The 12486-nt window shown below is 48.6% G+C and overlaps 1 protein-coding gene across 13 annotated transcripts in view; it reads left to right on the plus strand.

Moving 5' to 3' along the window:
* Positions 1-12486, plus strand: part of KIAA1217 (KIAA1217 ortholog) — a 279741-nt gene that overhangs the window by 189847 nt on the left and 77408 nt on the right. Inside the window, exon 1 of one of the 13 annotated variants that reach the window (XM_014608981.3) lies at positions 482-695. The exons of the other annotated variants lie outside the window; for them this stretch is intronic. The gene's annotated coding sequence lies outside the window, so the exon portion shown is untranslated. Of the gene's footprint in view, positions 1-481; positions 696-12486 lie in introns of those variants that run through there. 13 annotated transcript variants of the gene reach the window in all.

Consider the following 12486-nt stretch of genomic DNA (forward strand, 5'->3'; position numbering starts at 1 on the left):
TAGTAAACAGCCTTCTGCTCTGCTCAGGTGCTGTGTCTTAGGAGAGAGGCTTGCATTTCCTTCCAGTAAATGTCACAGCAGAGTGGACTTCTTTAAAGTTGCTCAATTTTTCTTGAGTTTTCCATTTGAAATACAAGCAATTTAAGACTCTCTTTTGGGTTAAATGAGTATATTTCATTTCAGTTTTTATTAGAAATAACATGGCTTACTTTAATAGAGATCACCTGTTGTTCTTATTATTAGTCTCCCTGTGCAAGATCTAGTAGTGCTTCATTCTTTAATATTAGTGTCTTCTATACGTTTTGTGTACCTCTTTAACATTGGTTCAGCAATTGAATCGCATAGTTGTGCACAGTTTGCAACTGGGTGAGATGCCAAGGAGGTTATTTAGTGACTAACTTCTAAGGGGAGGCGAAAGCGCAGGCTTATCATGTGGAAAAGTACTTTAGCCTACTGAAGCAGTAGTACTTAGATATTGGGTAATGCCACATGGTCTACACTTGCTCTAAGCAGACAGGATGAGGAGCTGCTCTACTGTTGCAAAGCCTTTTACAAGATGGCTGGATATGTAAAATGCAGTATTCTTGCCTGAGGTTTTAGATTCAAGACGGGAAAGAAAAGAGCTGTATTATGTGAAGTGGAACCAAATGTTTGACTTACTGCTGTACCCAAACAGGTGATTTCCTTAAATAAAAGTAAGTGACTTCAATTATTTCAGAATGCAAACTGTAGCATGGATAATTTTATTTGACTTTAGGTCATGGTGTTGTCTAGTTTTAACTGTGGTCTAAGAATTAAAGGCATAAATACCTGGATTTAGAGAGAGAGAAAACTTAGATATATTTTAAGCAATTGTCTGAAAAAATGGACAAAAAATCTAAAATCCATCCTCCACATACTTGCAGGGACTTATTTAATGACCACATTTTTTAAAAACATGTCTAGAAATTAATCGGGCCATCCCTTTTGAAATTGATATTATGTTGTGGCAAGCTCAGAGCATGTTACAAATTTACTTTACTTTCAATAATCATTTATAGGTATCCTTTCCTTTTCCCACGAGATCTTTAAGGTACAGGGATATTCAGCTTATGTGTAAGCAACATATGATCCAAATATGTGAAATATCATGAGTTAAACATTTGTATAGCTGTAGGGTTAGGCTTATGTGCAGGTGCACATTAAAGAGCTGTGTATAATCAAGAAAAACAATGTAAAGTATGTGCTTGATCCTGCATTATATGGAAAGGGAGAAAGCACTGGCAGAGCTGCCCACACAACCCCTGCAATCAGGCAAGCAGCGACCATATGGTACATTAAAGTGCATTGTTGTTCTTATTGTGAGGCAACACTCATGCCCTCTCCCCTTTCCATATGGGTACAGGGCACCCAAAGCATCTCTGCTCAGGCACAGGGACTGGATGGCATCTAGAGGACTAGTGCTCAATAGTATGAGTGACTGGTGCCTCTTGAATCTGGGGGCGGGGGGACGGTGCATCCACAGAAGCCGCTGACCCTGTCACCAGCCCTACTGACAGCATCAATGTCAGCCATCAGGGGGGTCACATTCACCCCCTACCACTCACCTACGCACAATAGTATGATGAAATGGCCAGTGCCACTGCCAAGGGAAATTAGCACTCATGATTTTGGAGCACTATAGTTTATGTACCATCACCACCCATCTCCCAAAACAAAGAACAGCACAGTACAGCTAAGCAGCTTCCAATGGCTCCTCTAACATGCCCACCACATCCTGGTCAGAAATGAGTTCTAGGTAAGGATTTGCAAGGGATTCAGATGATGACTTCAGTTACAGTAAAGTAGAGTATGAGAGAAGTGGCAGACTGCAGAATTGGTAATTAAAGGAAGTGGGGAGGTAGAGGGAAATATGGAATGAATAGCCTGGGTGGAAGTGCTTTGCAATATACCAAGTCTGTGCAATGGCTGTTCTAATCCAGGGTTATCATGAGGACAAGTGAATTGTAGAAACTGGATTTTAATATCAAATATTATTTTCATCTTACCATATGCATGTGAAACCTGGGAAGTTACCAAAGATGTAGGCAGCCATCGAAATGCATAGAAAAGCAAATGCTTTATTCAGGTAAAGTCTTTAGAGACCTCAGTGGTATATCTTGATGGTTAATATAAATGCTAAATATTAAATATAAAGTTATTTAGAAGAGAACATGGACATGTCTAGAACATAAGTTACAAATAAAGGCAGCTAAATCTCATTCGTTTTCACATGTGAAAATGTGCGTTTGGTCTATTTTGGAACAAAACTTTTTAAAAATCATTAAATGGGATTTGAAAACAATTTATTTTTGCAGACACCAGTGCAGGATGTTTCTTGAATGAATTATGCTCCTTGGAATCTTAATCTAGGTGGAGCTATGCCTATGCTCTACCATGGGTATTTCCCATGCTTCTGGACTTTGCTGGTTGCTCCATGGGGCTGAGAGGGAATTTTTTGCTCTCCTGCTGATACATGTCAGGGTTTGGTTTGTTTTTTTATTTTTAGCCTGCCTCCCAGGCATTAGGTGTTGGCTGCAGCCAGTGCTGGGGATTTTGACTGGAGTGTGCTGGGACTTGAACCCAAAGGTTCCTGGTTAGTGGGTCTTGCTCCCCTGCTCAGGGTCAGACTGATCTCCATATTTGGAGTGAAGAAGGAATTTTACTCCATGGTCAGAAATACAGACGGGGTGTTGGGGTGGGGGGAGGGAGGAGGGGAAGGGACCGCCTTCCTCTGTAGTGATCCTTTTTCTAGGAACTCTCAAGCATATTTTAACAACCCTTGCAGACAGCGTGTTGGCTGCCATGGTCCCTCTGCTTTATCTGTGGCAGATTAGGGTGTTAAATCCTGTGTTGTAATGGTTTGCTGTGTAGTTTTGCTAAGCGATTAGACAATGACCCTCTTACAAAAAACCCAAATAAACAACTGGGGGACTGTGGGCTGGCGGAGTCTATGCTCAGGTGGGTTTGGGAACTGGCTACAGGGTTGAACCCAGAAAGTGTTAGTGGACTGGTCTGTATTATCTTGGCAGGAGGTGGCCACTGGTGTCCTGCAGGGTTCAGTTCTTGGAACTACTGTTCAACATCTTTATCAACAATTTAGATGAGGATGTAGAAAGCTGGCCAAGTTTGTGGACAATACTAGGTTATGGGAAAAAGTGGCAATGCTAGGGGATAGCATGCAGATCCAAGTGGACCTTGACAAGTTGGAAAAGTGGGCAGAGCAGAACTGGATGCAGTTTAATAAGGATAAATGCAGGGTGCTTCATCTGGGGAGGAGTAACGAACTACATGAATATAGGTTAGCAGATGTCCTGGCCAGAGTGATGGCTGAAAGGGACCTCGGGGCTACAGTTGATCACAGGATGAACATGAGCCACCAGTGCGATGCTGTAGTCAACAATTCTAATAGCATACCGGGATGCATTAGCGGATGTGTCACGAGTAGGGATAAGGAAGTAATACTTCCTCTCTACTTGGCGCTGGTTAAGACCCCAGCTGGGGTACTGTGTCCAGTTCTGGGTGTCACACTTCAAAAAAGACATGGAGAATTTTGACAGGGTCCAGAGAAGGGCCACAAGAATGATTAAGGGCCTGGAGGACAAACCTTATAAGGAAATACTTAAGGGATCTGGGACTGTTCGGCATGGGGAAGAGAAGACTGAAGGGAGACTTGGCGGCCATCTATAAGCATGTAAGGGGTGAATATCAGGAGCTGGGAGAAAAATGTTCACTAGGGTGCCGCAGGGGAGGACAAGAACAATGGTCATAAACTCTTGCAGGATGGTTTCAGGTTGGATTTAAGGAAGAACTTATTTACTGTAAGGGTGACCAGAATCTGGAATATGCTTCCAGGGAGGTGGTGCAGCCCCTAACCTTGGAAGTCTTCAAGAGGAGACTGGACAGACACCTTGCTGGGATCATTTGATCTCAGCAGTATTCCTGCCCAGAGCAGGGGGGTTAGACTCAATGATCTTTCAAGGTCTCTTTCAGTCCTTAATTTCTGATTCCATGAATGGATTTGTATAGGATGGTTTGGATAGGGGTGATCCTGCCTTAGGCAGGGAGTTGGACTAGATGACCTATTAAGGTCCTTTCCAGCCCTGCTTCTCTGTGATTGTATAAAGCTGCTGAATTAAGCTGACAGGATTCTTCTGTTTGATGCCACTTTTTTGAGAACCAGTTTGGTTTTACTCCACAGTTTATAGGTCTTCCATGACTTCTGGCTCCAGGACAGCCCTGCCCTGAAGTAGGAGACCCCATGACTTTCACAGTCTTGGGCTAGCTGGCTGAAGAAATTGGGTAGCCTGGGAAGATACCTGACCTGGGAGGCTGACAGCAGTAGGGAGTTCTGTATCATGAGCTTGTAAACATTTGACTTCATATGCGGAAAGCCTGCAGTCCTGAGAGCTCCCAAGGTTTTTGAGGTACCTGGCTCACAGTAGGTAGTTGTAAGAATCCCTGAGGGCCCTGCCTTGAATCTCAGTCTCAGGACTTCCAGCTCACCTGCTCCTGAACCATGAGATAAGTCTGGGTTAGACTTAGCCAAGGGCTCCTGTGTTTCTGGTTCTGCTGCAGAGAGCCTAGAACTTATAGAGTTATATCTTTGCCCAGCTTGTCTGAGAGGCCTGCCTTAAAGCTGCAGACATTGAAAGCAAGCCAGGACTACCCCATAGGCTCAGACTCATTGCCTTACCACTCAGAGTGCCTGTTTTGGAACAGGAGACGAGCAGAGATTTGGGAACACCAGCTCCAGGGTAGTCTGCATACCTGGGCTGCTCTAGGTCTGTGAATTTGGGGAGCCTGCATTCTTCGGCAACACCAGCAAGTAAACTGGGAGGAAATCAGGTTTGGTAGCTGTATGATTCTACCAGATCTCTTAGTTCCAATGAATCAGTATTGTCCGATTTAAAATAATCTTTCATCAGAAATTTTCTCACCTGTTCTAGTTGAGAATAAACCCCAAAGCTAGAGACAGATATTACACATAAACCAGTTTAAGTGATCAGACACTGGTCTAAACCTATAACAGAACAGATGTTTAGTGCACATAAGTGAGTTTGAAAATGGCTGAAACCGCTTTGAGATAAACCTGGTTGAATGTAGTATCAGACTTAACTGATTTGGGTCAAACCGGTTTATTCAATGTGTATCCTAGACCCCTTGCTGTTTTAAGTTAAACCAGACTCCCCCAGCATCCTGGCATGCTCTCTGGGCTGGGCAGGGCTCATTGCTCCACAACAGAGCTGACCCCTCCCCTCTGCTCCCTGGCTAGAGCTCAAGCAGAGACTACAGACTGCTCCACCACCTCGCCCGCACCACTCCCTCCTAAGCAGGAATTCCACTCCCCGCCCCCCCCCCCCGCCTTGCTCAGCAGTTTCTGTGTATTAGCTAGCAGACCACATGCTGGATACGGTCTGTGCTGTGGCAGATGAGACAAAGGCAGAATCAACACGTAACTGGTAATGTCCCTCTTTTGTTTTCTTAACGGGGTGATAAACACTGAGTTTTCAATTCCCTGCTGGGCTGGTAGGGGTGCTCCCTAAATGGAGCATCTTGCTGGGGCCTGGCCACGCCCCCTCTCCGCTCAGGACTATGGAATGGAAGGGAGGGCTGCTCTAGTGCCCCCCAGCTTCTAGCCTGAGCCACTGCAGGCATTTGCCTGCTTTTCTGGGATGTCTGTGCAATTACTAACTGATTTAGTCTCGCCAGTTAGACTAACTTGCAAAGATTGAATCAATTTAGGATCAGGCTTTTTGAATGTCTGTCCCTAGCCCTGCTTAGAAACAGACCCCAACCACTCACTCCTGTTCCACAAAAAGCCAAGCCTGGAAAATACCAAGCACAGAGGCATAGATGAGTCTTGAGCAAATGTCCCAAAGTGGAAGGCCTGTGAGTGGCACTTGCATGTGCTCAGGGCCACACTAAGCCATCTGAGCTGCCTAATTGCTGTACTTGGGTATATATGGAATTGGATTGAGTAGAGCTTTTTTCTCAGTGGTTAGGGTTCAACAAGGAGTCAATATAGAAATAGCCACAGTGTTGCTTGGACTCAGTCCACTTCTGTAACCACTGTTCCATATTGCCTCCTTGTTTTTTATTCCCTTGAATCAAAATAAGGGCAGAGAGCCTGCTAGCGCCATTTAGATACAGATTGGAGCAGTAAGAGACGAACGCATCCTGGCACAAAACATGCCAGCCACCACACCATTTACTGTGGAGAGCTTGCTCTCCACTGCCTGCCAGGTCTGCAGTGCTCTGGTTTCCTCTGTCCTTTCTCCTTCTGCCTGTGGTGCTATATAGGGATGGAGCCCTAAGTGCGGGGATATAGGGTTTAGGGATCCCTAAGTGTAGGGATGACAATTCTGCCTGAGCCTTACATATGCTAGAGGAGGAGGAGGAAATACTCCTTATGGCTTCCCTTCCCACAGCACAAGGCTCTGCAGAAACCAGGGGAACTGGGAACTACGTAAGTAAATCAGTTTTCTTCTAGTTCCCTATGCAACTGAATTAAAATTGCTAGTGGCTTAATCAGTGATTGAAAAACTGACTTTCAAATGAAGAGCAAAGCTACTGCTATGGGCTTTGCTATGCAGGGTGTGCTAAGTTCACTGCATCTGGTGTTGCCCTTTCTCCTCTACCATTGGAGCACTGAAGTTGTGATGGTACTTGTTTTACATCTCATTTTCCAAATGAACTGCAGGCAAACTGGTTCCCTATTCCAAGGATACAGTCCAAAGAACAGAGGGCAGGCACATCATAGACAAGAAAGGAAGAAAACCACACTCCTTAGCAACTGCTGCTGTGGCTGCAGCTGAAAACAACATGATAGCATGGCTGTGTGGGAAACTTTCTGACCCTCGCTGTTACTGCAGTTGTCTGTGGCAGGAGATCATGTGTAGCGGCTTGGGCCAGGGTTGTCTTTTGTTTCTGAGGCTTAACTGTAAGAACATGTAGCCCAGTATCCCAGAGCCACCAGTATACACCCTTGCCCTGAGCAGTATAGAGCTTTGGGGTAAGTGGAGAAGGAAGAAAAATGGCAAGGAAAAAATGAATGAGAGAGTGGGACAGAAAAGCAGTCCACCAAAGAAAAAAGGCAGGTGAGAAGGAGAAAAGAGGCCACCTTATGTAGTAAAAAAGTAGGAAAAGTTTTGATCCCCAAAGAATCTGGGTGCATGGAAAAAAGCAGGGAAGGGAAAAGGGAGAAGCTGAAAAAGTTTATAATTCAGACAAATAAGTGTGTGACTCACAGTCATTAACTTTTGCATACTTACCCGTCTGCATGACCCTTCCCTTGTTCCTGTTGCTGGTACCCTTGACCTCCCTGACGTCTCCTGCCACTCCCTCCTCCTGTTTGTTACACCCGCCGGTTGAGTCATCTCCTAAATTAGATTATAAACCATTCTGCCTAGGGAATGTATTTTTTCTGCGTGTTTGTACCAGGCCCAGCACAATGGGGTCCTGATCTGGCCTGGGAACTCTGTGTGCACTTGTAAATATAAAGAAGCAGTAAATAATAAATGTGGCTGTGCTTGGCACAAGGGGATATGAAGTAAAGTCTGTTGAAGGCTGAGTCCAGAGGTAAGCAGGGCCCTGTGGTGTGAGGGACTAGCCCAGCCCAGCTGCAGGGAGGCGGCTAGGCCGGAGCTGAGGAGGGTCTCACCCCGCCCTGGCCCGTGCTGGGTCCAGCCCCCCAAGGAGAGAGTAAGGGAGGAGACGGGGTACTCACCGACCCCTCTCCAGTGAGGCAGGATCCTCCCAAATCCCAGGCAGGGCCCCCCATGCCCAGGAGTGATTTGGACTCAGCAATGCACATGTGCACAGTTTAAAAGAGCCCACCAACATTAAAAAAACCCTCAGTTTGGTGCGGGTGTGGCTTGAGACGTCTGGGTGACAGCCCGTTGTGTCCCCGCACCCCAAAGCCCCTGGCGACCCCCAACTGCTGCAGAGCACCCCCGACGACCCCCAGCAGCAGCCGGAGGTAAGTGGGGCCCCGTGGTGGGAGGGACTAGCCCAGCCCAGCTGTGGGGAGGTGGCTGGGCCAGAGCCAAGGAGGGTCTTGTCCTGCCCCGGCCCCTGCTTCACTCAGCCCCGCAGGGAGCCACGTGAACAGGCTACACAAAGAGGCGCGCTTTTCTGCCCACCTCATGAGTTAGCACAAGCGTTCACGCAGGAGGGCGAGTGGGAGGGCCCGAGGCCCTGCCAGTGCACCCCCCTAGGGAAGCCAATCCCAGCCATAGCCAGCCTACCAGTGGCATGACACTGATGGGACACACCGCACCCCTCGGGTCCCCTCAGGGTCTCTGGCCTCCCCCTCTGGCGCCTCAGAGGGCTCCACCCAGACGGAGCCCATGGTTCTGGGCTCCACACAGACAGAGCCCCTGGCTCCCAGCTGCAGGGGCTGCCTGACACTTTTTCAGGCTCTGGGGTCCAGGAGCATGGCCACCTCTCCTTGTGAGGTTTGCTCCCTTCTGGGGTCTCTGGTGCACCAGCTGGAGGAGTTCCAGGCTGCAGTCCAGGGACTGGATGCCATCAAGGACTGTGAGCAGGAGATCGACTCCTACTGCCAGCCCCTTCTCCCCCTGGAGACCGAGGGTCGACTGAGGTCACCTCCCAGGGCAAGGGAGGACTCGGGGACCTCCCCTTCTGTCCAGCCACGGGGGTGGACCAAGGTGGTCAAGGGCGAAACAGCCCGCTGCACCAGGGTCCCCACCCTGCTGGATCTTTGCAACAGGTACGAACCTCTTGCAGCCCCAGTAGAGCCTGCCAAGCTGCCAGCTCCCACAGGCAACGCAGGGAATCCCAGCCGGGTCATGAAGCGCTACAGGGATTTGGGAGCAGGGCTTAAGGGGTTGGGGGCGCAGGTGGTGTTCTCTTCGATCCTCCCAGTCTCGGGCTACGGGCTGTGAAGGGAGAGGAGGATCAAGGTAGTGAACCAAAGACTGTGTCGTTGGTGTCATCGGGAAGGCTTTGGCTTCCATGACCACAGTCCGCTCTTTGGTGAGAGAGGCAGTGAGCTGCTGGGAAGGGCCAGCCTCCACCTCTCTCCACTGGGGAGGAGGCTCTTCTCAGCCAGGCTGGCTGACCTGCTCCACTGGGCTTTAAACTAAGCACGCCAGGGGATGAGGGCACTACCGCCACTGCTGGCCCACTGAGCAACCCTTGCAAAGCCAGCAGGCCAAGGCACTCTAGGGAGCCCACCACTGCCCCAGCCCTGGAATGCTCTGTGGGCAAGACAGGGGCCCTCAAAGGGACACTTGCCTGCCTGTACATGAATTCCAGGAGCTTGGGGAATAAACAGGAGGCACTTGCCCTCCTTCTAAACACACATAAATATGATGTCATAGGGATAACAGAGACCTGGTGGGACTCTACCCATGACTGGGCCACAGGTATAGACAGCTATACCTTGTACAGGAGAGATCGGGTGGACAAAAGGGGCAGGAGTGTAGCTCTGTCTGTCAAGGAAAGCTATGCATCCCTGCAGGCCGACATTGGCACCCAGGGTTGATGACTGGAGACCCTCTGGGTGAAAATCCACGAGGAACACGGCACAGGGGACACAATGGTGGGAGTCCACTACAGACATCCTACCCAGGCTCAATAGCTAGACCTGGAGTTCGCTGGGGAATTGGCCGAGGCTGCATGCTCCCGGTCCATGACTGTCATGGGAGACTGACTACCCAGAAATCTTGTGGGAAGAGCACTCGGCCAAATCCAAATGGTCACAAGGTTTTCTCACGTGCATGGATGACCTCTATCTGATGCAGCAAGTCTATGGGCTGATGAGAGGTAAAGCACTGCTCGACCTGGTACTGGCAATGGGGGATGACCTTATCAGTGACCTAACGATAGAAGGGAAGCTGGGTGACAGTGACCACGAGCTGATCACCTTCACGATCCACTGTAAGGCTGACAAATCAGTTAGCAATATAGAAGTCCTCGACTTCAGGAAAGCTGACTTTGACAAGCTCAGGAGGCTTGTCAGTGAGGCCCTAAAGGGCCTCAGCCCAAAGAGGAAGGAGGGGAGTTCAGGATGAGTAGTTGCTCCTCAAGGGAGCAATCCTGGATCCACAAGCAAAGTCTATCCTGTCTCAGAGGAAAGGCAGCAAAAGGGCACAGCAGCTCCCTTAGCTCTCCAGGGAACTAGCGGACCTCCTGCATCTAAAAAGAAAGGCCTACAAAGGATGGAGGACTGGATCCACCTCCAAGGAGGAATATTCTGCACTAGTCCAGACCTTCAGAGACCAAACCAGGAAAGTCAAGGCTGCAACTGAACTCCAACTGGCTACAAGTATCAATACAAGGACAATAAAAAGTCCTTTTTTAGGTTTGTGGTGAGCCAGAGGAAAAGCAAGGGCAACATTGGACCCCTGCTAAACCAGATGGGACATCTGACAACCGACGCCCATGAAAAAGCCAACTTGCTAAATGGATACTTTGCGTTGGTCTTTCACCAGTCCCAAGGGATGCCCCTGCCCATTACGGGCAGGAAGGCCTGGGTGAGGGAGATTCCTTACCCTCCATCAATGCTGATCTTGTGAAGGAACACCTCGAGAAGCTGGATACCTCCAAGTCAGCCGGCCCTGACAGTCTACTCCCCAGGGTACTCAAGGAGATGGCGAGCATCATAGCCCAGCCCCTGGCACAGATCTTCAAGAATTCCTGGTGCTCCGGTGAAGTGCCCGAAGATTGAAAGAAGGCAAATGTTGTGCCTATCTTCAAGAAGGGGAGGAAAGTGGATCCAGCAAACTACAGGCCCATCAACCTGACCTCTATCCCGGGGAAGGTCCTAGAAAAGATTATCAAAGAGACCATTCTCAACAGACTGGCGGATGGCAAAATCCTGAGGGATAGCCAGAATGGGTTTGTTGCGGGTAGGTCTTGCTTGACCAATCGTATTTCCTTTTAAAACCAGGTGACCCATCATCTGGACAAGGGGAAGAGATTGATATCATATATCTTGACTTTAAAAAAGCCTTTGATCTGATATCCCATGATCACCTCTTGGCAAAACTGGCCAACTGTGGCCTCGGCTTCTCCACGATCCATTGGCTGGGGAGTTGGCTCCGTGGTTGGACCCAGAGGGTGGTGGTTGATAGAAGTCAATCGTCGTGGTGTGGTGTGACCATTGGGGTCCCTCAAGGCTCTGTCCTTGGCCCTATATTGTTCAACATCTTCATTAATGATGTGGACCTTGGCATCAGAAGCAGACTGGCCAAGTTCGCTGACAACACCAAACTTTGGGGTAAAGCACCCACACCTGAGGACAGGAGGGCAATCCAGGTTGACCTCAACAGGCTCAAGAAATGGGCAGATGAGAACCTGATGGCATTTAACACCAAAAAATGCAAGGTTCTCCACCTTGGGAGGAAAAACCCGCAGCATGCTTATAGGCTTGGCAGTGCTACACTGGCTAGCACTTCGGACGAAAGGGACTTGGGGGGTCATGATTGACCACAAGATGAACATGAGCCTTCAATGTGATGCTGCAGCTAGTAAAGCAAGCAAAACTCTGGCTTGCATCCATAGATGCTTCTCAAGCAAATCCCAGGATGTCATTCTCCCATTGTACATGGCCTTGGTGAGGCCACAGTTGGAGTACTGCATCCAGTTTTGGGCTCCACAATTCAAAAAGGAAGTGGAGAAGCTTGAGAGAGTGCAGAGGAGAGCCATGCGCATGATCAGAGGTCAGGAAAACAGGCTTTATGAAGAGAGGCTGAGAGCCATGGGACTTTTCAGCCTGAAAAAGCACAGGCTCAGGGGTGATATAGTGGCCACCTATAAATTTATCAGGGGTGCTCATCAGGATCTGGGGGAATGCCTGTTCACCAGAGTGCCCCAAGGGATGACAAAATCAAATGGTCACAAAATCCTCTGTGACCATTTCAGGCTGGACATAAGGAAGAACTTTACTGTCCAATCCCTCAAGGTTTGGAATAGACTGCCTCTGGAGGTGGTTCAAGTACCTACCTTGAATGCCTTCAAGAGACATTTGGATGTCTATGTTGCTGGGATCCTATGAACCCTGCTGACTTCCTGCCCTTTGGGCAGGGGGCTGGACTCAATGATCTTCCAAGGTCCCTTTCAGCCCTAATATCTATGAAATCTGTGAAAGGACAGATTCTGACCATTGGCCAGTCCTGTTTGAACAGTAGTCCAGTTCCACATTTGAATTCCTCATTTACACCTTGCTGACAAGGTTCCTTGGGTGAATTTGATATCTTTTATTAGACCAACCCAAATGGTTGGAGAATAGTTATTAAGCAAGCTTTCGGGTTCAAAAACCCTTCGTCAGGCTAAGGAAGCAGCCCCTAAATACTAAAAGAGGAATCTTCTACCTCATAGCAGTGAGTGGTGACTCAGCACAGGTTGCATCGATTTTGGAAGCGGTATAGCATGGGCAGTCTCTGCATGTGGCACATGGCAGATCAGGGAGGGGACAGACAGCAGAGCAGCAAATAGAGC

This window comes from Alligator mississippiensis, chromosome 5, assembly GCF_030867095.1.
Source record: "Alligator mississippiensis isolate rAllMis1 chromosome 5, rAllMis1, whole genome shotgun sequence".
Lineage (NCBI taxonomy): Eukaryota > Metazoa > Chordata > Crocodylia > Alligatoridae > Alligator > Alligator mississippiensis.